Source organism: Mustelus asterias, chromosome 12 (assembly GCF_964213995.1).
Source record: "Mustelus asterias chromosome 12, sMusAst1.hap1.1, whole genome shotgun sequence".
NCBI classification, from domain to species: Eukaryota; Metazoa; Chordata; class Chondrichthyes; order Carcharhiniformes; family Triakidae; genus Mustelus; species Mustelus asterias.
In genome coordinates this window covers 39,202,500-39,228,844 of record NC_135812.1, presented here as the reverse complement: position 1 = coordinate 39,228,844, position 26,345 = coordinate 39,202,500, and the positions used below count along the sequence as shown (strand labels likewise).

Below are 26,345 nucleotides of genomic sequence, written 5' to 3'. Positions count from 1 at the left end.
ATGATGTCATGCTCCAGCCCCAATGACACAATGCCTCGCACCCAGTGAAGTAATCCCCACCCCAATGATGTCAGGGCCCTCCCAACCCTCACCCCACAGAATGCAAAAGTACAAGCCACAAAAGCTCACAAATTGATCACTGCTTAACTTCTTCAGTATTTTTTAACTTATAAAAACATACCTGCAAATCCTGAATTGAAATCCAAGCCACCCCTTCTCAGAATGACATGAAGGATGGTCAATATTGTGATCTGTGTCTTTTCAGGTGAGCAAACATAGAACTGGCCAAAGAGCAATGCGATGGAAAAGTCAGCTGATGTCATGGCTACAGCACAGTCCAGTGCTGGAGAGAATGAGCTAGACAAGTCCAGTGCAGGAGCAAATACCCCAATCAAGTGGAGTCCAAGTCCAATATCAAGGGCTTTGCTGGCAAATGTCTGACAGAGCTCCATTCTTTGTCCTAGAAGAAGGCCAGTCAGGAGAGCAATGGGGTGGTTAGAACTATCTGCATATGATCAGTAGCCATTAAATCAGACCAACAAATGGTGGTCCCTTTTGAAAAACAGAATTTAAACAAGCGAATGTGGAAGAGGGACATATTTTTAAGATTTTCTTGCTTCATCCTTGTTGGCATGGCAACATAGATAGATTTTCTTCTACATTTTTTCTTCTCAAAATCAATTATATCATCATAGGTAACATTTTGTAAATACGTACTTTAAATCATCAATATTGCTGAACTTGTCAAATGTTCCTGACTCATTGCACTCCACAAATAAATTTTCACTCTTTTCAATATGGAAAAAGAACGTTCACTGGAAGCAATTGTGACAGGTATTAAAAATATTTTCAGAATGGTTTCCACATCTGGAAACATTGCTTGCAACCCATCCCGTACAAGTCTGTACAAATCAGCTGGTGAACTTGAAGTACAGAGCTCATCATTATCAATGAAATGAATGGTTTCACTTCAGATACAAATCTTATTGCAGATATGTTCTCCCTGCAGAATTCACTTAATTTCTTAGTGCAGTAGCTTTTAGCATTCTCATCCAAACTTCTGTCAAAAATCACACAAAATGGAACAACAGATTTCTTCAGAGATTCATTTCTACTCTGCAACTACATCATTATTGTCATGAATAACATTGATAATTTCAACAATGATCTTCACTTTCCCTTTTAAAGTGATTTAATTCTAGTTTTATTGAAAAATAACTTTCTGCATTTTGTACACATCAGAGGGACCTGTATTTTTTGTTAATGTTAGTGCCTCTGCTTCCAATGAGTTATAGTCATTTTGAACTTTCATGACAAAACGTTTAGCTGAGGCTAACAATTGTGCAGCATTTAATAAAGTTGTATCAACATTTTGCAGTGATTTGAACGGTTCCACAAAACAGTAAAAACAGCAATATCATATTTTACAAATTTCACTGCTAAGGATTTTGTGTCAGCTGCCACATGTGTTTTTTTTTAAATTTGATGTCTGATAGGGTTTCCTTTATATCAACAAAGTTCAGTTTCAAAACCAAATGAGCATCTGCACAAGCGGACCGATCACCTGATATCACAAATTCTTTTGACCGTCAAATGTTTTCTCTGTGCCTGTTCCAAATGTGATACCCCACCCATGTGTGGAAACCAAAGAAAAGGCATACAAGCTTTGAACGAAGTTAGGAAAATGTACGGCTCTCTCATAGGATTCAGCTGCAGCATTGCAGATTAAGTTCAAGGAGTGACTGGAACATGGCATGAATAATGCACAGGGGCTTGCATTGTTCAGTCTTGCTTGTAAACTTGAATATTTTCCTGGCATATTTGCAGCATTATTGAAGCTCTGCCCACAAAGGTTTTTGATATCCAAACTAAATTTGCAATGCTTTCAAAACCCGTGGTCGCCAGCCACTCAGAATTGTGGGATGGTAGCTGGACAAAACAGAGAAATCGCTTCATAATCGCTGGTCACATATTTTAAAATTAATGTTAATTGGTCCACATGACTCACATGTGGTGTGGAATCAACTATTATAGAATAGTACTTAACATCTTTTACTTCATTAGTCAGTTGGTTTCTAAGTCACCCTGCCATTATAGTGATGAGGTCGTTATAGGTTTTGTGCGTTAAAAAGTTGATCTTCCTGAGACGCAATATTGATAACTTTTCAAATGGTCTTTGTGAAGCTCATCAAATTCACTGGGATATTCAAGGCACGCTAAAAAATTACCTCTTCCAGCGGTAGTCCCAAAAAAGACAGCAGCTTGACTGGCGACAACATGTCTCAGTACGTTCCTCCAATAAGAGCACTCCTTTTCAAACTGAGCAGAATCAATTCTTCCAGATAATTTACATCTTTGAACAAACACACACATAGCTTAAATATGAGCTTTGGAAGTTTTGTGACCAGCAAGGTTTCTTCCAACATTTCTCCAGTTTCTCCATCAACAAATGCTTGTTTCCCTTTACTAAGGTCAGGGAATAATTCATAAACGTAACAATAGGTTGCCTTAGAGGTTTCTGAAAAAGAAACAACCAATTTCTAGTTTCCATCATCCCATTTATCTTTACCCTCAGAAAATTAGACTTATGCAGGCTTCTAATCTCAAACTCATTTCTCAAATCTTCCATATTATCTACATTTTCTCATTTATTATGAAATATTATATCACATCCAGTGGAACAGATCTTAGCCAAAAGGCAATATCTTCAAGGTATATTTCTTCCCTCACTTCAGCAATATCTTGTCATCCCAGTCTTGTTTCAAAGTCCACTTGTTCTTGTTCAACTTTTTCAGGCGATTTGGCATCTCTGGGAATCAGCGAGTTGAAGTCAACAGATAATTCACCTATACCTTTAGTGAATGAGTATGAATGCGCAGTTTGAGCACTGCTCAAACTTTCTAAAGTAAAATGACGAACTGTCTTTTTGCCTCGCCTTCAATTTTCTGTGCTTTTGACGGCCAGATTTATAATGTCACTTCGTATTGACTGATCTTTCTTGAATTTAATAAATGAATTTTCTGAAAGAGGGGAGCCCCTGAGACCTCCATGGTGGGCTGGGGGTAGGGGAGGGTGGTGTTTAACTCAGGTTCTGATGGGGGTGCCCTTTAAAGATGGCGCCCTGATATCTGAGCAGCTGGGTTGGCCAGTGTGATAAGGCCCTGACCCCTGTATAATGGCGTCTATCACACCCCCTTTATTTTTATGCCTCGCACCATGCACGGTATTTGTGTGTGTATTCCGATGCAGGGAATGCCTCCAATATCCCCCACATAACCTCACATCAAATCTAGGAATATGAGAGGGAAGAGGGTCAGGGGTGGGATTCTCCAGCTGTGCAACCCCCAAGACTGCAAATTTCTGCCCGAGCTCAACGGACCTTTGAATTGTCCGCCAAATTTTCTGTCTTGCCCATTATGATTCCCGCGGCAGGCGAGATGGGAGAATTTTGATCCAGATGTAACATTAACGGAAAAGATCCTACTCATAATATCCACCCCTCAAAACGCTGATGCATTAGTATTGTGCATTCTGATAAAGGCAGCGAGGATTTTCAGTGACATTTGGATGAGATTCTATGTAGAAATGGTAGAAGGAGCAGTTATATTTCACTGCAGAGACTTTTGATTCCTGTTTCGATACTCCTGGTCCTTGCACTACCAATAATTTCTGTCTTTCTGCAACTGTCACTTTATGTCATTGTTTGTGCTCAGTCACATTTTCCTGCCCCCTAACTCTGCAATAATAATAAACAGGAGTTTCGAAGCCAATTCAGGCAGAATTGTTTGTGATCACCGAGACAGCAGGTCAGATAAGGGAGAGAGAGAAAAATGAGGGCATTAATAGCATTTTTAAGGTAGTTTACATTCTCTCAAGTATTGACTTTGTTGAAATTACCTTAACATTAAGGCTCAAATTCCCTCCTGACATCTGAATCATCTTGCTACTGCTATTTATTTCAGTATCACAATTCGTGAGCTGAAAGCTTAAATATATCAGGCAGTCCTGGAAACCTAAAATTCCCTGGTGTCTTCGAAACTTTGCACACTGCAATCTTCTCCAAGCACTCAGAGTTTAATTCCTCTCTTAATGGGCGGCACGGTAGCACAGTGGTTAGCACTGCTGCTTCACAGCTCCAGGGTCCTGGGTTCGATTCCCAGCTCGGGTCACTGTCTGTGTGGAGTTTGCACATTCTCCTTGTGTTTGTGTGGGTTTCCTCCGGGTGCTCCGGTTTCCTCCCACAGTCCAAAGATGTGCGGGTTAGGTTGATTGGCCAGGTTAAAATTGCCCCTGAGATGCGTAGGTTAGAGGGATTAGCGGGTAAATATGTGGGGGTAGGGCCTGGGTGGGATTGTGGTCGGTGCAGACTCGATGGGCCGAATGGCCTCCTTCTGCACTGTAGGGTTTCTATGATTTCTATGATTTAACCAAAGCAACATTTGCTTGATGCAAGGAGATGGAACAGAAACAGAAAATGCTGGAGAAACTCAGCAGGTCTGACAGCATCTGTGGAGAGAAGATAGAGCCAAAGTTGAGAGTCTGAATGACCCTTCCTCCAGAGTCAAAACGTTGGCTCTAATATCTCTCCACAGATGCTGTCAGACCTGCTGAGTTTCTCCAGTATTTTCTGTTCTTGTTTCAGATTCCAGCATCTGCAATATTTTGCTTTTATAAAGAGATGAAATAGGTTGTGTGTTGGTCATTGACCTGTCCTGACAGGTAATGGCCACAACTTGACCCTCGGTTGGCACAGTATTTTAACTGTAACAGGAATGACCCCAAATTTGGCTGTTCAGAATTAATTTGATGATTTTCAAACTTTTTTCAGTTTACCAGTCTCTTACCCCGAAAGGTAACATGGTGGCACAGTGGTTAGCACGGCTGCCTCACAGCGCCAGGGACCCAGGTTCGATTCCCAGATTGGGTCACTGTCTGTGTGGAGTTTGCACATTCTCCCCGTGTCTGCGTGGGTTTCCTCCGGGTGCCCCGGTTTCCTCCCACACTCCAAAGGTGTGTGGGTTAGGTGAATTGACCATGCTAAATTGCCCCTTAGTGTCAGGGAGTTAGGAGGGTAAATAAGTGAGATTAAAGGGATAGGGCCTGGATAAGATTGTGGTCGGTGCAGATTCGATGGGCCAAATGGCCTCCTTCTGCACTGTAGGATTCTATGATTCTAGGGGCAGAAGCCAATTTGAATCATTTTAAGTTACCCTATTGGTGTAAAAACATTAGCAATTTATGGGAAATGGGCAGACTCTTTCAGTAGCTGCTTCAAAACTGTCTATATCTTCCCATTGGTTTTCTGTCATCAGGGAAGTTGGAAAATAAATGCTGGTCCCATTTGTGAAGGCAGTCATATCTATATAGATAGATTTTTTAAAAACCTCTTCATTAAATATAAGAATATTGTTTGAACGGGATCAGAGATCAACAAAACCAGAATCATTCTACTCCTTTGCCATGTGTTATTGGGAGTGGAAAATTCTATCTGATATGTCTCCAGTGCTAATCAAACCCGGGTCCTTGGCGCTGTGAGGCAGCAGTGCTAACCACTGTGCCACCGTGTTACCCTTTGGGGTAAGAGACTGGTAAACTGAGAAAAGTTTGAGAATCATCAAATTAGTTCTGAACAGCCACATTTGGGGTCATTCCTGTTACAGATAAAATATTGTGCCAACCGAGGGTCAAATTGTGGCCATCACCTGTCAGGATAGGATCTGGTCCTTCCCTCCCTACGAACTTTTCCTGCTACATCCAGTGAATCGGTGAAAAGATATCGGCCACAATTCACCCAGTTTGAGTCTAGGTGCTCCTGCCAGTGGGAAAATGGGAGTGAATCGTGTTTGGAAGCCATCCCATGTTGATCCTCCAGAAGGAACTCTTCAGTTGTAGGCAACAAAATAAAACTCACTCCAACTTATAAATCAAAGAAAAAAGTTTAATAAAGAAACTTCATTACCAAGAAGGAACCTCAACAGTTTAAGTTGCAGGATGACTGAGTTGGCATGGGACTGAATCCTGAACTTCTTAACCCACAGACCACAATCAGTAAGGATGGGGCAACAACATCCCCTCACAATCATCGTCAACACCAGTGCCCCACAAGACTGTGTTCCCAGCCTATTACTATACTCCTTATACACCTGTGACTGTGTGGCCAAATTCCCATCCAACTCGATTTTCAAGTTTGCTGATGACACTACCGTCGTGGGTCGAATCTCAAACAATGACGAGGCAGAGTACAGGAATGAGATAGAGAATCTGGTGAACTCGTGCGGCAACAATAATTTCTCCCTCAATGTCAACAAAATGAGGGAGCTAGTCATCGACTTCAGGAAGCGTAAAGGAGAACATGCCGCTGCCTACATCAACAGGGACGAAGTAGAAAGGGTCAAGAGCTTCAAGTTTCTAGGTGTCCAGATCACCAACAACCTATCCTGGTCCTCCATGCCGACACTATAGTTCAGAATGCCCACCAACGCCTCTACTTTCTCAGAAGACTAAGGTAATTTGGCATGTCAGCTTCAACTTTCACCAACTTTTACAGATGCACCATAGAAAACATTCTTTCTGGTTGTATCATAGCTTGGTATGGCTCCTGCTCTGCCCAAGACCGCAAGAAACCACAAAAGGTCGTGAATGTAGCCCAATCCATCACGCAAACCAGCCTCCCATCCATTGACTCTGTCTACACTTCCCGCTGCCTCGGCAAAGCAGTCAGCATAACTAATGATCCCACATACCCCGGAAATTCTCTCTTCCACCTTCTTCCGTCGGGAAAAAGATACAAAAGTCTGAGGACATGTACCAACCGACTCAAAAACAGCTTCTTCCCTGCTGCCATCAGACTTTTGAATGGACTTACCTCACATTAAATTGATCTTTCTCCACACCCTAGCTAGAACTGTAACACTACATTCTGCACTCTCTCGTTTCCTTCTCTATGAATGGTATGCTTTGTGTATATAGCATGCAAAAAACACTACTTTTCACTGTATACCAATACATGTGACAATAATAAATCAAATCAAAGTATAGAAGTGTTAAGTTATGGAGCAGGGGCACCAAATATACACTTTCACAATTAAAACTGTTTCACTTTAAGCCCAAGTATCCTTTCACCTTGGTGGTCACCCTCATCAGTGGGGAATCTGTCTCCACCTCAGATCTCATCATCTCACAGGCCCTACAGACTTAACCTCAAGCAAAAGGCCATGTGAGCCAGAGTGAGACATGCTGGTTTACCGCTATATCGCTCTCTCTGCAGGAAACCCTCTCCATCGTCCAACCCTCACCCCCAGCCGGACTAACTGTAGCCTAGATGATGAAAGTGTCCCCATCACACACTCATGGTTGGAAAGGAAGGTCAGTGGAACATCATGATTTGGACAGGAGTCAAAACTCTCGTTAACATGAGGAGTGGTATGCTGGCACAGTGGTTAGCACTGCTACTGTACAGTGCCAGGGACCCAGATTCAATTCCTAGCTTGGGTGACTGTCTTTGTGGAGTCTGCATGCTCTCCCCGTGTCTGCATGTGTTTCCTCTGGGTGATCTGGTTTCCTCCCACAGTCCAAAGTTGTGTGGGTTAGGTTGATTGGCCATGCTAAATTGCCCCTTAGTGTCAGGTGTTAGCAGGGTAAATAAGTGGAGTTATGGGGATAGGGCCTGGGTGTGATTGTGATCGATGGGCCAAATGGCCTCTTTTTGCACTGTAGCGATCCTATGAGCACCTCAGCGTTCCTCACAACAAATCATCATCAGACTCCCTGACACTGCCAACTCAGGTCTATCATCCTGCTGTGATATAGCCTTGACACTCGGAGGGGGGAGGGGGAGCATACAAAAGGATGATGTGACAAGGATGGAGAGCAAGGAGTGCTTCAGAGGAAGTGGGGGGGCCGGGTGGGGGCGGGGGGGGGGGGGGGGGGGGGGGGTGGGGGTGTAGTATGAAATCCATGATGGGTGTGAGGTTAGGAGGGGTGGTGGCAGTTGAGCAGCCCAGCATGACTTCTTTCAATAGGCAAATCTGAAGGCAATGAGAGCCTCCCTGGTCCTCCGGCCCTGTAGCACCCTGGCCACTGCCTGTCCAGCATCCTCCAAATCCTCCACACATTTCTCCTTAGCATCATCATGCTCCTCGGAAATCACCTGTTCCTCCTCCTCCACCATGTCGCCCTGCTGTTGTGTAAGACTGTGAGCAACCAACAAACTCAATTTTGTTGGCTTCTAAGAAGCCCAGAACATCCTGTTGTTCCATCTCTGGGTTATGTCACAGAGACCCACAGACCGGTCCAGACCTCTGAACTGTATCTTTAGAAGACCTAAGCACTGCTCGATAACATTGCTGGTGGCAGAGTGGGCCTCATTGTAACAGTTCTCTGCTTCGGTCTGGGGCCTCTGCACAGGTGTCATTAGCCATGACTTCAGTGGGTAACTCTTGTTCTCCACTAGCCAGCCCCTCAGCCAAGGGTGACCCTCAAAGGGCCGGGTACCTCTGAGTTTGTGAGGATGTATGCGTCATGCATCCTCCCAAGATAAGGATGAAACATGAGGGAGCAACATTCTTTATGGAACTTCTGGTGTGTGAGTGATATGGGTTACCTGGCCGCACTTTGTTCAGCTGCTACTGGGTCACTCACCTGTCTGATTCTTCGCCCTCGTATGGTGTGGGACTGTCAATGAAGGGAGTTCCATGAGGCGTGCCAATGTCCAGCGCTCATCTGGGGTTTAAAAGGAGAGATCCCAGGTCAGTAACTCTTGCTGTGCATGAGGGGAGTTAGGACAGGCCTGGCCTGAGTTGGGGGTTTCCACATGTGGACAGGACTATGCCAGACTGTGCGAGGTTCACAGGTACAGGTATGCAGGCATCCAGATGTCCTCTGTGCATGGTTACCATGGAGCCAAAAGGTCAGAGCTGAGACTGGGCACAGAGAAGAGCCAACTCTTTTAACATTCAGGTGCCTGGAATTGATATGGATCAGGTTAGCTGCAATGGAAGCAGCTCAGGCAAGGCTCCTCCATCATGGGGGGCGAGGGGGCTCTCCAAGATCACTCCCTTTCCTTCAACTCGAACCCTAGTTACCCCATTGAGACAGACATGCCCCCCCACCCCCCGCCACCCCCCCAAGCAAAACAAAACAGTTTCAAAATGACCACTTACTTCCTTGCTCCCCTGCGGATTGTGTGGCTTTTGCTACCAAATAAACCTGTTGGACTTTAACCTGGTGTTGTTAAACTTCTTACTGTGTCTACCCCAGTCCAACGCTGGCATCTCTACGTCAGGGGCAACACCAAACTACATCCACGTGACATCCAGCAGAGTGGGTGGTGAATATCGTCTGGCCGCTGCTTCTGCCTCCAATCCCACTAATGGGATTGAAATGAAGGAACTTGCATTATTTCCGGGCGGGAACTCGATCGGGGCTGGCGGGACGGAGTGGGTGAATCCCGATAGCCTTCACGCCTGGCCCGAATCCTGATTTTTGGCTGATGTGTTATTGTGCAGGTCATCAGGAATTCCGCTGGCCATCTGAGAGTGAATTCCTAACCCCCTCCCGACACAAATCTTCTTTGGAAATGAGAGAACAATTGTGAACAATACATTTATATAAATGATCTGGAAGAAGGAGTAACTGGGGTGATCAGTAAGTTTGCGGACGACACAAAACTGGCAGGACTTGCAGATAGTGAGGAACATTGTCAGAGGCTACAGAAGGATATAGATAGGCTGGAAATTTGGGCAAGGAAATGGCAGATGGAGTTCAATCCTGATAAATGCGAAGTGATGCATTTTGGTGGGAATAATGTAGGGAGGAGCTACACGATAAATGGAAGAACCATAAAGGGTGTAGAGACGCAGAGGGACCTGGGTGTGCAAGTCCACAGATCCTTGAAGGTGACGTCACAGGTGGAGAAGGTGGTGAAGAAGGCATATGGCATGCTTGCCTTTATAGGACGGGGCATAGAGTATAAAAGTTGGGGTCTGATGTTGCAGATGTATAGAACGTTGGTTCGGCCGCATTTGGAATACTGCGTCCAGTTCTGGTCGCCACACTACCAGAAGGACGTGGAGGCTTTGGAGAGAGTACAGAGGAGGTTTACCAGGATGTTGCCTGGTATGGAGGGGCTTGGTTATGAGGAGAGATTGGGGAAATTGGGGTTGTTCTCCTTGGAAAGACGGAGGATGAGGGGAGACTTAATAGAGGTGTATAAAATTATGAAAGGCATAGATAGGGTGAACGGTGGGAAGCTTTTCCCCGGGTCGGTGGTGACGTTCACGAGGGGTCATAGGTTCAAGGTGAAGGGGGGGAGGTTTAACACAGATATCAGAAGGACATATTTCACACAGAGGGTCGTGGGGGCCTGGAATGTGTTGCCGGGCAAGGTGGTGGAGGCGGACACACTGGGAACGTTTAAGACTTATCTAGACAGCTATATGAATGGAGTGGGAATGGAGGGATACAAAAGAGTGGTCTAGTTTGGACCAGGGAGCGGCGCGGGCTAATTGTTCCTGGTTTCTCGTTTCAAGGCTTCATTCTACGATCATCTTGCTGGTGCCAGTACAGAGTGAGACTGCGGATAGTTGGGAACCTGTCTCGGGGGCAGGGAATTCATATGGTGTTCGTGGAAGTGGAAATGACTAGGGTTGGGAAGCATTTTCCGATCGGGGCCATTGTGATCTCCTGGACTCGTTTCGATCGCCTCAGAGGGTCGGAGAGGAATTTCCCAGATTTTTTTTCCCCACATTGGCCCTGGGGTTTTTCACTCTGGGTTTTCGCCTCTCCCTGGAGATCACATGGTCTGGAATGGGGGGGTGGGGGTAAGTTAATAGGTTGTAATGAACAAAGCATCGTAGCTGTGAGGGACAGCTCGGTGGATAGGATATTGGTATGTAGATAGGCTGGAAAATTGGGCGGGGATCCTGGATTCGGGATTCAATCCTGGACCGGGGAGCGGCGCGGGCTTGGAGGGCCGAAGGGCCTGTTCCTGTGCTGTATTGTTCTTTGTTCTTTGTTCTTTGTACAGAGCTGAACTAAAGCTGGAGACGTGAAACAAACTGACAGTTAGAACAGTAATTATCCCTCTCCAGGCCTGTCACTTTCTGACTCAACAGCTGTTACTATGGGCACCAAGGGAACAAGGCAATCTAACATGGTGTAAATTCCGCTGTGAAGTCTCACCCACTGGGAGTACATACTGCAAAATAGCGGGGAGCACAGCCACAGTTTCCTGATATGTGCTCTCTTTGAGAAAGTTACATGCCAACTGCACACATTTGTCAAATGCACCCACATATGGTCAGACAGGAAGACTCTGAAATGTCTCTGGTGTGATCCTGCAATTTACATTGAGATCCAACACCAGTTTGTGAAAACAATGGGAGGGCACTTTATTAAGACAAAGTAGGTAGGGTGCATGTAGCACTTTAGGCCTACCCCACCCCTTTGGAAAGTCAGTCCGTTATCTGATCCTTGGGGGGTGGAGGGGTGTTGCAGGGTAGATTACACATGCCCTCAGTTCCAGCAAGGTTAACTCCAGTCCCTTGAACCAAAGGGCTGATCTGACGAAAATTGGAGCATAATTCAAGCCACTCACATCTTTGTATGAGTCCTGTCACTCATCTCACTGGCCTCCACTACAATCCTGAGCCCTATTGTTCTGAGCTTAGGGTGTCTCATTTTTGATCCATAGTTGGGATTACTTGGCATTGCCCCTTTGTCCATCATTGGCCTTCTAAGAATTAGGCAGAAGCTGTCTTCAGCCTTGAAAACCATTCCCAGGTTTTCAAAGTCCAAGATCATCAACCACACATGGAAAAGCTGAAAGCTTGATCAGTGAATATTTGTTCATATTTTTCTCTTTCTTGTTGAATTGAATGTATTACAATTAAGGAAATGATGGAATCCTCCACATGTGATTCTGTTATAGAATGGGTACATAATTAATCAGAAATGGTTTGTGCTGAAACGTAGGGCCGTATTTTACCATTTGGAGTCTAAGGGCCGGATCTGGGTGTAATAGAGATCCGAGCCCGGAATCCTCTTTGCAGCGCGCCCATACGCGTTTTGCCGTCTCCGGTCCGATCCACGCAGTGGGCGGGGCTTAGCGCTTCCGGAACGATCGGAGCTCTGAACTGCGCATGCGCAGTTCAAAATAAATCTGAAGCAGCGCGCCCGGACGGGAAAGAATAAAACAGCAGAGGGCCTGATTTTACCATTTTGAGTCTAAGTGCCAAATCTGGGCGTCAAATAGATCCGAGCCTGGAATCCTCTTTCCAGTGCGCCCATACGCGTTTTGCCGGCTCCAGTCCGAACCACGCAGTGGGCGGGGCTTAGCGCTACCGGATCAATTGGAGCCCTGAACTGTGCATGCGCAGTTCGAAAAAAAATCTGAAGTAGCATGCCCGGGCGGGGAGAAAAAAGCAGAGAGAGCGGCTCTCTGACCCAGATCATCTGGGGCGGGGGTTGGTGGGAGGAGGAGAGGGAACGTGATGGATCATCCTCTGGGGGGGTGGGGGGGGGGGCGGGGGTGGTGGGAGGAGGAGAAGGGGTGTGACGGATCATCCTCTGGGGGGGTGGGAGGAGGAGAAGGGGTGTGACGGATCATCCTCTGGGGGGGGTGGGAGGAGGAGAAGGGGTGTGACGGATCATCCTCTGGGGGGAGGGGTGGGAGGAGGAGAAGGGGCGTGACGGATCATCCTCTTGGGGGGGGGTGGGGGGGGTGGGAGGAGGAGAGAGGGTGTAACGGATCATCCTCTGGGGGTGTGGGAGGATGCGGGGACGTATGGCAGTGTGTGATGAGAGACTGTGTTATTTTTCTTGATGAAGTGCTTCAATGAATACTTATAACTTCTCTTGAATCTCACGAACCCTTTTGAGGTCCTCTGCTAGTTGAACTCGCCGTCCTGTCAACAGTTGAATTTTTTGAGCATTGTCATCAGCAAAACCCTCCAACACTTCTTTCATATTCTTTTCGAGGCGTCTCACTTCAGTATTTGTTAGCTGTTGTCGGAGTGTGTTTGCTGTCATAGCTAGCATTCGCTGAATGCGCCAGAACAGGATAACGTTTTTGCATTCAAGCTCAGAATCTACAAAATGCCTTTGGTAATAGTGGAAACCTCTTCTGCAAAGATTACAATGGTTCAGCGATTCCATTAGGAATTGTTTTCAGTAAACTTGGTGCCAAGTATCTTTAATCAGAATGGTGTCCACATCTACATCTTTGGCCTCCAGGTTATTACAAACTGTTGTAACTTCATCGTTAGCAAGATAAGCTGTATGTTCCTCAGTGATTTTTAGCAGCCGTTCCAGTTCGGATTTGGTTTCATTTCGAACATGCTGTTCTGGAGACCGTGATTTCCAGTAGAACCATCTTTCTTGCCAATCTGGCCCCACCATATCACGAATTACAGATTCAGTATCTCGAAGACGGGTTTGCAAGGTTTCTTCCAGGAAATGGATAGCTGCATCCCACTGCTGTTTGTCAGATATGGAACGATCTTCTAAAGCATTGTGCTGGATGACTCGCAGACTGTCTTCAGCCTGCTCATTCCATCTGTGACGTTTTATACTTTCATCTTTAACAGCATGTTTTAGTTTGTCAAAGATATCATCACGGTCCTTCCCTTTGTGCTCAGACATAAATCGAGCAAATTCATCCTCCAAGGTTCCCCAAGCAACCTCTACTGCTTGGTGAGGCAACTGTTTGTCAGTCCACTGCTTGAGCTTGATGCCCACTGTGGTATTGAATGTGCCTGAATTCACAGACTGGGCAGCAGGAAGGTAAATATTCTCTATCACATGTGTAGAGACTCTTTCCCACAGTTTCCTCTGTAGAATCTCTTCCCAGTGTTTTGGAGTAACCTGACCTAAGCTGATCACTTCATCCAGAATTCCATTCTTCGCCTTCTCGTATAGTTCATTCCTGTCGAGTTCCCTCAGCCGAGGATAGTTGTTCTTCCATTCAGTTTCAAGGTTGAAGCGAGTAGCTTCAAATGTATCAGCCTGTCGTTGCACAGATTGTGCACCATCTTCCAGAAACAGTTTGAAACTGCTCGGCTCAAGTTCTTAGTTGTCACTTGATGTGCTTTCAGGATCCCTGTCTTCAACAATTTTGAATTCTGAAAGAACTCTCCTTCCTAACCTTTAATGGGATCAATACCTTCATTGGTGTTGCCTCTACCGGTAACAACTGCAAAGTAACCCAAAGCCTTCATTGGAAACAACTTGCTTTTCGCGACCTGCAGAATAAAAGTCCAAAGCGGATTTCTATTCTGCAGGGGAACCTCCTCAACCACCCTCCTCGACCATCCTTCGCGGACCCCCCAGCTAACTACCCAGGCAGACTCCCCCCCCTGGATCAGACCCCCCTGGGAGGCAGGCCCCCCCGGCAGATAACAACTGCCGGCAGGTAACAACTACAAAGTAACCCAAAGCCTTCATTGGAAACAACTTGCCTTCCACAATCTGTTGAATCAGACTTGGACTGGCCAGGTTTTTCTCAGCTAGATCCACTTTGGTCAACACAAAGATGGTCCTTCTGCCTTGTGGGTCCATCTGGCTCACCAAGTCAGTTACAATACTGCGAACAGCATCTACTGAACCAAGATTCTCCCAGGTCCATCTTCCCCCCCCATCCTCCGCCCCCCCAACCAGAGATCCATCTGAGCCCGCCCCCCTCCTCTGGCGGACGCCAGCAGAAGGCCAGGAAGGTGCTACAGGATCTCGAAGGACTGCAGGTCGGAAGGATGGTGGAGGAGGACCAGCAACGGAGGTAGTTTGGGGGTGTGCTCTGCCGAGGGCGGCCTGCCTCCCAGGGGGGTCCGATCCCGGGGGCGGGGTCTGCCGGGAGGGGCCTGCCTCCCAGGGGTGTCTGATCCGGGGGGGGGGGTTCTGATCCGGTGGGAGGGGGGTGGGGCGGTGGTCTGCCGGGGTGGTTAGCAGGGGGGGGGTCTGCGAAGGATGGTCGAGGAGGATGGGCTTCAGAGGTTCCCCTGCAGAATAGAAATCCGCTTTGGATTTAATGCTCCCTCCACCCACATTGTCTGTATCTTTAAGATCTAGTTGGTAGTAGGGATTCGCATTCTAATCAGTATTCTGTAACTTGATTTTGTGTCTCTGTGCCCTGTTTGAGAGCATATTTCCACTCCATCTGACAAAGGAGCAGCGCTCCGAAAGCTAATGGTATTTGCTACCAAATAAACCTGTTGGACTTTAACCTGGTGTTGTTAAAACTCTTACTGAATTCACCCCAGTCCAACGCCGGCATCTCCACATCATTAAAGGGAGCCAGACAATTGTTCGCAAAAGTATCAGGTAATTTAACAATGAGAAAGTTGGGAGGAAGGGATGGAATTTATTTAATCAAACTCATTCAGCTGGAAAGAAAGAATTTGCATTTATGTAACACCTTTCATAACCTCAGGCCATCTCACAGCTAATGAGGTTCTTTTGAAGTGTAGTGCCTCTTGTAATGCAGGGATAAGTGAGCACCAATCTGTAAACTGCAATTACATAACTGACCAATTAACCTGTTTTTAGTAGCATTGGTTGAGGGATGGATGTTGTGCAGGATATTTAGGACAGTTCCCTGCTTTTTTCTGAATTGTGTCTCAGCCATCTGGTAGGGTAGTCTGAAACTTAGTTTAACATCTCATTGGAGATATGGCACTTCCAATAGCACAGCACTAACTCCATACTGCAAAACAGAGTCTGCTGAGTTTGCTTGTGTGCTTGAGTGGGGCTTGATCCTGCAACCATCTCCAACAGAGGTGAGAGTACTACAACTGAGCATTGGGGCATGGAGCCTCTGGTTCCAAGGGCTTCTTGATCTGCCGCTGGAGGTTGCCTTGACTGAGCCAGAGTCCTTTATGGGGGTTAGACCCAACATTGGGAAAATACAGGTGCCAACTGCCCTGAAAGTAGGGCCTTAAGTTGATTAATTTATTTTCTTTCTCCACGATGCAGGCATTCAACTCTGTTCCTAATCCACCCCTGGGAAAGTTCCCTGGAAGCAGTATTGCACCCAGGGAGCTATCTCCACGCAGCTAACCACTATGCCGGGGAAGGGACCCTTCTAGGTGCCCACTGGGCTTGAATGAATGAAAGTAATCCCACAGGATGTAAAATGTACTTAATGAACCACGTTATTTCAGACTGATGTGATATGTGAGAAGCGCAAATTTGGGCTAATGCTTTGATCAGATCTAATTCATATTCTCAGCGCATGGCTGTTCTTTATATTTAATCCCTTGTGTGCTCGATTTAACTTAATAGCAACATCATTGGCATAAATTATGCAAAATTCTTTCTAGGTCAAATTGTCAAAAAAGTCAAAATGTGATCGAAGACATACAATTATAGAACAGCAATTGCACAGTGCATATTTATAAGGAATGAAAGAGTGAGGAATGAAAGTTTTGTGGAGGGACTGGAGATTCAGTGATCTATCCATTGTAGCAGAGAAGTCTAAGTGGATATTCAATATAGGATGAGGTACTTCATTACATATTGAACCTAAAGCAATGCAAAATGCTAAGAACAATGTACTGATCATGGAATTGCAATAGTCATTATATCAGATGGTATATATTAATTTTTATAGTAATTTAAATCATAATTAAGATCAAACTTTGTAATAGCACATTCCAATAACGATTCTACAGAGGCATATAACTCTTCCCCTCATTACTCATCACTTTGTTCTATAAGATGATGTCGATGGGAGAATTATATGCTGAACAATTTTCCTCAAGGACATTGGTAAACCAGATGGGTTTTTACAACAATCCAGCTGTTTCATGGTCATCATTACTGATGCTAGCTTTTTAATTTCAATTTTTATTTTATTAATTGAATTTCAGTTCTCCAGCAACTAAGTGTCCAGCCTCTAGATTATTAGTTCACTGTGGGCAGCACAGTGGCACAGTGGTTAGCACTGCTGCCTCACAGCGCCAGGGACCTGGGCTCAATTCCCGGCTTGGGTTACTATCTGTGTGTTTGCATGGGTTTCCGGGTGCTCTGGTTTCCTCCCAATGTCTGTAAAACGTGTTGGTTAGGTGCATTGACCCGAACAGGTGCTGGAGTGTGGCGACTAGGGGAATTTCACAGTAACTTCACTGCAATGTTAATGTAAGCCTACTTGTGACTAATAAATAATTAAACCTCAGCTACGTAACCACTATACTACCATGGTGTGTTATTTTGTTGCTAAGGCAGAGCTCTGTTTCTCCTTCTCTTCCTTCTCCTCCTTTTCCGTGCTCCTACTATTTGACTTGGGGTCACCACAATGCTGGTTGATCACTCTTCTACATCTCATTTCAGTTACCCATTCCTTATCTAATCTTGCTGTGTTTCAGTCTCTCATTGCTCTTTCCTTTCCACCTGGCCTTGGGCCTTTCTTTTCTTCCTCCTGGCAGTTCCTTCGGCATCAATTGCCTCATCACATTTCCTCTCTCTCTCTCTCCATTACAGATGACCAGACCATTTCAATATCTTCTTGGTTATTTTCTTTGGTCTCCCACAATCTTTACTGACCCACCGATGTGCTGGTTCCTAATCTTGTCTTTTCTGGTCACTCTACACATCCATCACAGCATCCAAATCTGATTAGGATCACGAGCTTCTTCCATTTACTCCAACCCAAGCTAATCCATTATTTAATTGTTGATTTGATTTGATTTGATTTATTATTGTCACATGTATTAGTATACAGTGAAAAGTATTGTTTCTTGCGCGCTATATAAACAAAGCATATCATTCATAGAGAAGAAAAGGAGAGGGTGCAGAATGTAGTGTTACAGTTATTCTTTTGCATCCATCTTCTGGCTCCAGTTACTTGAGACTACTCACTTTCTCTATATCTCCACCCATAATCTTTAAACCTTCACCCAATCTTCTTGCCGAGGCTCAGACTGACAGTCCATATATTAGGTCGTTGGTCTACTGATCTTCATACCGTTGTTGCTAGTGCTTTTCTCTGTTCTCCAGGTGCTGAGTCATGTTCTCATCATCCCCACCACATAGCTCAATTGCATTGGGAAGGCCATCTGCAAACATTGTCTCACTTGCTCAGTTAGAACATCAATGACAATAAGGAAGAGGAAGGAGCTCAATGCCAATCCTTGGTGCGATCTAGCTTTGGCTTTGAAACTTTCACACTCCCCACACTGCTTCTTACTCTTTGTTGGCCCTCCCTCTACATGTCCTGTAACAGTTGTACATCCTCTTCAGGGACTCCACTCAGTGTGCATTTGTGTTTAAATCGATCTTTTCCTTAGAGACCACAAAAGTCCGATTGCAGTAAATAAGCAGATCCTGGCGTCAGTTGGATTGATGGTGCTAATGGAAGTTTGGAGATTGCCAGGTTCCTGAAAATTGCCAGCCAAGATCAATTGGCAACCTCCCACACCAAAACCAACTCTAACTCACCTTAGCACCAAATAACTTTCTGCAGAAGGTTTTTTTAAGAAGAAAATGTTCAGTTTTGATTTGTTGATGTTTAATATAGTATGTAGCAGCAGTGTATGATAGGCATGTTGAATTTATATAGAAATACATATCTGTGATATTCTTCTGTGCTCATCATCAGTCAGAGGATTTATATTATTATAACAACTGGGATATTCATGTTGTTTAGGGATTAACTCAGGGCTACTGAGTCAAATCTCATTTTTATTAAAACAACAGAAGCTAAAAAGAAAGATTCCCATTATTGAATGCTAATACATCCTGGGGAAGTGGGCACACTACATTCAGACTGTGTAACTTGATGCCAAAAGTCCCTGCTGAGGCCTCAAAATATAAAACTAAAACGTATTTAAGACAAAAATAATCATTCAGATGTAATCAGCCTTTTGTGATTTTTTTTCTCATTTTGTTTAACCCATATGTTAAACAATTGAAATTTTAGTTACTGAATTTTTAAAAAAATGCAAAGATGAATCCACTCCCAGACTGGAGTGATAAAATTAAATGCTTTTCTTCCCACAGCCTGGATATTAAGCAGTTTTAACACAACTAAATGGACCCACAATATGAAGTGAACTCAATTTGACTCAAAAGGAAAGAAGATTGTTATCTTACTTGAAGAGGCATTGAGAATTGCTGGTCCAGGAGGGAACAGTGTCCTGAGGGGAAGCTAATTAAAGCAAGTTTTCTCCTGTGATAGACCAAACCAGGAATATTTTCTGCTGACATGAATGTTCCGCCTTGAGTTCGGAGTCTAGATGGGGCACCTTTAGGGTTTGCCCGTTACATCAAGAATTCTAGCGTAGACTGTTATTCATAACAATAACATTTTTGTTTATTTACAGATCTGTACGCATCTCAGTATCTACATTTGATTTTACTTATGCTTTACACCAAATCAGTCTCTTAGTCATGTGATGTTGCATCATGGTTATATCAATATCAGGCACTTCTGATGTTAACCCTTTACCTACATCAACTAGGGAATTTTTGCAATAACTTCATTGCAGTGTTAATGTAAGCCTACTTGTGACAATAAATAATTAAACTTTTAAACTTTAGTCATGAAAATTCTTCTAGGTGATGTAAAGGCTGCCTCCACTGTGGTGCTTTGCAGTCTACTCGCTTCAAACAATTTGGAATAATAATCAATGATGATGATGAAAACTTTGCCTTTAAATGCAAAAAAAAACCCATTTCCAAGTACTGCTATGGCCTCAGCAGAAAAGTGGAAGGTGCCAGTGGTTCTCTCTGCTATTGGCTATCTACTGCACAAGTAAGGCAATTCATGATTAACTCTTCAATGAAGGGACTGGTGCCTGGGCACCAAACTGACTGCTGGGATTTTGCTCGACATTTCATTATTTCTGTGACCTTGATAGATTTTTTGAAGCATGTCGAGTTGGAATTCTTTAGGGATAACTAGTCTATCGTTTAAAACAAATAAATCATCAATGATTGTGAGATGTTTCATTGTTTGAAGTATTAGGCATATATTTGGCCTACAAAATACTGAGAGGCCTAGGTAGAGTGGACGTGGTGAGGATGTTTCCACTAGCGGGAGAGACTAGAATTCGAGGGCACAAGCTCAGAGTGAAGGGATGCTCCTTTAAAACTGAGATGAAGAGGAATTTCTTCAGTGGTGAATCTCTGGAACTCATTGCCACAGAGGGCCGTGGAAGCCAGGTCATTGAGTGTCTTTAAGACAGAGATAGATAGGTTCTTGATCAATAAGGGGATCAACGGTTACGGGGTGAAGGCAGGAGAATGGGGATGAGAATCATACCAGCCATGATTGAATGGCAGAGCAGATTCGATGGGCCGAATGGCCTAATTTTGCTCCTATATCTTATGGTCTTATGTTAGGAGTATAATCTAGGTTTCCATTTTGGCAATACTCTTTAATTTTATCAAACCTGTCATCCTGCTTGCTTGGTAATGAATGAAGTACATAATTCCGCTTCCTCAAGAAAATTTAAGTCTTACCGTTTGACTTCTTCCACTAGTATTCTTGACTGCTGTTGCCTGGTATTTCCCTTAAATCTACTCAGTAACTGAATCATATCTCATGAGTCTCAATCTAAAATGTTGAACAGAAAATGCTGGAAAATCTCAGCAGGTCCAACAGCAACTGTGGAGAGAGAACAGAGTTAATGTTTTGAGTGTAGTTGGCTCTTCATCAAAGGTCCTGGGTCACCTCGGGAAAAGGCTCAGAAGATTGACTGCCAGCTGGAACAGGGAGGGAGGCCGAACCGTGCAATTTAAACCCATTTCCACCAGATGAGTAGTTTAAGTTTCCCCTGATTTGATCAGATTGGGACGAGTAGATAAATTCTCCTCCACATTAACGTTTCTGCTGTCAACGAGAACATTCAGGAGAGGGCAACATGTTTTACACCACCCGAGGTCTTCAGAATTATTTGAAGCAGTTCTTGAACATCAATCATTTCATATGCCACCAGCACAGGAATGAGTGATTGGGTGATACCAATCCTAAATTATCCTGGGGACTGAGAGAGACAATAAAGATCGAGGGATGTAGTAAAGACAGAGGGAAGCTGGAATGGCTAATGGGCATAGTTCTGAGTTTCAAGCGAGAGAGAGAGCCGGAGATACTGCAATCTGTCCTAATTCCTACACAGGTAAGTGGATGAATATGTAGGAGCTTAGAAGGATCAAGAGGACAATTCAGAAGGGTGATAAACATAGTGGTATCAATAAAAGGGAGAGAGCTTGAAGACTGGGAGTGAGAAGCGGATCATTTATTAGGTGACAAATTAACAATCTCGATAGAAGAACAGAATGAAGACATAATTAATTCAAAAGTCTCGATCCAAGACCTGGAAACACGCAATAAAAGTGCCTTTAATTGAGAATTTCACTTAAGGACACAGATGACAGGTATGGAGTGGAGGAATATCAGAGTGTTGTGGGGAAAAGAAACTCCACTGAGTCACCATGGAATCCTACAGTGCAGAAGGAGGCCATTCAGCCCATTGAGTCTGCACCAACCACAATCCCACCCAGGCGCTATCCCCATAACCCTATTCATTTACCCTAGCTAGTCCCTCTGACACTAAGGGGCAATTTAGCATGGCCAATCCACCTAAACCATACAACTTCGGACTGTGGGAGCACTCGGAGGAAACCCACGCAGACACAGGAAGAGGGTGCAAACTCCACACAGTGACCCAAGCCCGGAATCGAATCCGGGTCCCTGGCACTGTGAGGCAACAATGTTAACCACTGTGCCACCATGCCGCCGGTATGTTGTTGGAATGAGTTCAGAGAGACTCACTCAGCATCACTCTTTCCTAAAAATGGCCTGGGAGTATCGGGTGTTAACATAGGGTCCTCAAAACAGCAAATATTCTCTTCATAGCACTGGCAATTCTATCCTAAAGGAAGACAAAATTCACACAGGCACAACCTCAAATGAAGCAAAATACTGAATTGCAAGCTGCATACAACATAAATTCTGCAAGCAGAAATTCAGTACTTGGAAATAATTGTGCAGGGGTGTGATTAATACAATATCACAGATTGCTGTGAGCACAATTTGTTATGTGAAGTAATTTCCACAGTAAGCATTAGTCATGAAGCAGCCTGTTTTATTTTGTTTGATTTTTACATAAGTGCAATGTTTCATCAGGCTACAGAGATTAAGTATGTGGCCGATAATTAGGAATAATAGATGTGATGCCTTTTCCAGCTACAGAATAAACTGTGTGGCTCATCTTTCTACCCCACGTTGACAGCATATTAATGAGGCTTTTGGCTCTCCACAGCAACAATACAATGAGAGGATGAGTGAAATACAAGGGTAGACCACAAGGCCAGAGGCTGAAAAATACAAAGACGTCAAGAGAGGGACAAAAAGGTAAAGGGAAAGTCAGAAAAAATTATCCTTGACTTCGAGGGACTGCCTGAGAAGAAGTCCAAGGAGAGGGGACTTGTATTTCTATAACACCTTTCATGACATCAGGCGTCACAGGGATAAATCTTCGACAGGGCACTCAGGAGAGCTACCTTGATTTTCAAAATAATGCCACAGGATCTTTCCCACCCATCGAAGAAGCAGACAAGTCTTCAGTTGAACATTATCTGAAAGACAACCCCTCCAACATCTCTATACAAGTTTCAGCTTGGGTTTTGTGGAGTGGATCTTGAACCCTCTGACCTTCTGACCACTGAACTGAGGCTGACGCTGTGAAACAGAAGGTGTTGAGAGTCCAGGGTCTTTGGAAGTAGATTATGCAAACTCAAAAATCAGACAGCTAGAGTGATGACCAAAAAGGAGACAGAGGGGATGGAGTGGTAGATAAGTGAGAGGTAGAGACTAACAATAAATATCGAGAAAGTTAAGCAGCGAGTGAGCAATCAAATTTTTTAAATGGGAGGAGAGAGAGAGGGGAATGTTGGACCAAGACTTAGAATAGAGAGAACAAAGTAGCAGAAATTGTGACTGTTTCTGCTCAATACAGAAGCCACATTCCTTCATGCTATTTTAAAGCAGGCATTGAACTGTTTGAGTCAATCATAATTTCTATCCATAAAACTGCTTTTGAACTGATGCTTTTTGGCCCTGGATTCCCTTATTTGAGATATTATGCCCCTACCTTTCAAAATTACTGTCATCACACCTCTCTGCACAAATAACAATCCTGACCCCTTTTCATCTCCTCATTTTTCAGGGTTCCTAAATGTATAGTCATCTCCCAATATCTGCCTACGTTTTCCATAATTTAAAAGGGTCCCAAACACAGTCGCAAATCACTCTCTGACTCTGAACATGATCATTCTCTTCTTTTATTCTCTTTGAGCCTTTTACATGATCAACACATCATCATCTTCCTACATCCCTCCTCTGCTGTCCAGCTCAATCGGACTGCCCTCATTTGGTATCAATCCCATCTGCCTAAATTGAACCTGTGCATCTCCAGCAGTGCTTACTTATTTCCTAATGTGTACCTCTGAAACCCCCCTAATAACTATCCTTAGCTCCAATTCGTTTGTATCAACATGCTGTACCCTTGAGCCACATTGTCTGTAGATGTGGGGGCAGCTTCTGCATATACGCTGATGACACCAATCTCCATCTCTTAATCACCCCTTTGACCCCTCCTCTACCTCAATGTTGTTAGACATCCATTTGTAATTTCCTCTAGCTGAGCACTGTTGAGAACAGAGCCATCACCATGAGTTCCACCCTGTACAATTGCAATTCATTCCATTTCCCTACCCAGATTTAACCTTGAACACATTGTCCATCCTTTTGCTTCCTTCAGACTCAACTATCCAATGCGCTCTTGGCTGACTTCCCATATTGTGCCTTGCACCAAGCCTTGCTCACTGCTCATCCATCATCGTCCTCTGTTTGTTGACCAACACGGGCTCCAAGTCCTCCAATGTTGCCATTTAATTTCTCATCCTTGTGTTTAAATCCCTTCATGGCCCTACCCATTTCTATATCTCCTCAGCCCTACAAGCAGCAGCAGTCCAAAGTACACTCCATCCATCTGACTCTGTCCTGCTATGCTCTCCCTCCATCCCTTTGCGCCACCACTGACTGCCAATGCCGTCAGCTACTTCAACAATACACTCAGGAATCCCTTACCTTAACCACTCTCTCCCTCCCCCTCCATATCTCCCTCTCTCCTATGAAGAAACATTCCCTTTAAAACCTCACTTCTTCAACCATCTTTCGGTTACCCTTCCCTATATCCCCATCAGCTCAATGTCCATTTGGCTTTACAGCATTAGGAACTGCCATAGGGTGTTTTGGTTATGTTAAAGCTGTGGGAGAGTTGCATGTAGCTATTTCTGTTAGATCAGTGCCAAATTTGCAGGCTGTGTCTGTGATTAGCAGTGGGGAAAGTGACAGCATTTTGAGATGGAAACACAAGGGATTGATTCCTGCAATCCAACTTCACTTTCGCCAGCCTCAAAGCAGCTCAGGAAAGATGCAAGAGGTCTGATATACATCTCAGATATTATGTGTGTTTGTGTGTGTGTGTGTGTACGTGGAGAGAGAGGTAACTGCCTCAGGCAAAATAAATATTGCCTCAGGAACATTTTGTGCAGTTTGGCCTCAGTCTCACCCAGGGTGAAAAGAAACAACAAAATAAAATAGATCCAAATAACATGATGTCATTCAGTAAGATTGTGGACATTTGTTTTAGCTCTGGAATTCACTCCTTGTTCCTCTCTGTCTCTCCAACTCTTTTCCCTCTGAGAAAATACTCCCAAAACCTACCTCTCTGACTAAGGGACTGGTAGCATAACCTGGAGTAGTGATCCAGAGCCAAATGGTCCAATTTCACCAGCCAAGGAATTTGAGTTCACTCAAACATTTCTGATATTAAAACATTAGCAGAGGAATGGTGAAAATACCAGATTATCATTTAAACCCCACCTGGTTCACTGATATCCTGTCGGGAAGGAAATCTGCCATCCTCACTCTGGGCATGGCCTAAATGTGACTCCAAGCCCACAGCAATGTGGTTGACTCACATTGCAAGTACATCCAACTCTCCCACAGCTTTAACATTGCCACAGCAGCTGGAGTGATCGAGCAAGCCATTCAGTTAAGAAGTCAGCACCATCTTCTAGAGGGCAATTAGAGATGGGTAATAAATGCTAACCTTGCCAATGATGCCCATATTTGATAAATTGCAAGGGCATGATGTCGGACAGTGTTTGATTACACTCCTTGAGGCACCTTGGGATGTTTTCCTATGTTAAAGGTGCTATATAAATTAAAGTTGCAGTGATGTTGACACAGAGGTGCAGTGAAGGGCGTTTAAATGTCTCAAGCATCTGCTGGCCACCTGAGAAAGGCCATACAGACTGCAGAAAGTTAACAACAGAAATAGCAAATGCTAGTAACAGAACAACAGCAATGGTGAAGGTAAAAGGCTGCTTAGGTTAAAAAAAACCCTCATCTGAACAGAGAACTGTTAGTGCTGCTTAACTTGCTTCTCTGGTAAAAGAATTCTGCTCTCTTTTCGATATCATCGGGAAGGATTATAATGGAAATATTAATCTGCCTTTTCTCTTCCCAGATGCTGCTGGGCACTTCCAGCTGATTCTGTTTTTTTTATTGTAACTTTGTAGCAATAAGCAACTTGTGCTTCCAGAGAGGTAATGGTGTTTATCGTATTAGCACCCATTCTGGGGCAAGGTGCATTTTGTGGCATTTAACTGGTGTAGGGATTACATTGCCAGTCATAGCAATAAATGTTTTACAGTCTGGCTGCTGACCATTTTGATGCAGTGTTGATTGTGACCCATGCCAAGCACTGTGACCAACAGCAACTATTATGACACATGGAATGTGTTGGAGGTAAGATACTAACAGCATTGTTGGATCCACAATTCCATTTTGGACTAGGCTATTTGGGGGATGAGCTGCAGGAACCAGTCCATGCATAACGCACAAGGTGAGTTTCCAAAACTCTGGGCCGGATTTTCAAATTGGAAGTGAGAATTAGGTGATGGGTCTGATCCTGCCATCACAATCCCACCTCCATCTCATGACTGCCAGCAGGTATCAAAGAACAAAGAAAATTACAGCACAGGAACAGGCCCTTCGGCCCTCCAAGCTTGCAGCGACCATGCTGCCCGACTTAACTAAAACCCCCTACCCTTCCGGGGACTATATCCCTCTATGCCCATCCTATTCATGTATTTGTCAAGACGCCCCTTAAAAGTCACTACGGTATCCGCTTCCTCTACCTCTCCCGGCAACGAGTTCCAGGCACCTACCACCCTCTGTGTAAAAAATCTGCCTCGTACATCTCCTTTAAAGGTGAAGGCGGGAAAGTCTGTACGGAACCAGTAGAAATGGCAGAGGTGCTCAATGAGTATTTTGCCTC

At 44.5% G+C, this 26,345-nt stretch overlaps 1 pseudogene; it reads right to left on the bottom strand.

Moving 5' to 3' along the window:
- Positions 1 to 12,810: 12,810 nt before the first annotated feature.
- Positions 12,811 to 26,345, bottom strand: part of LOC144501996 (dynamin-like GTPase OPA1, mitochondrial) — a 104,653-nt pseudogene continuing 91,118 nt past the window's right edge.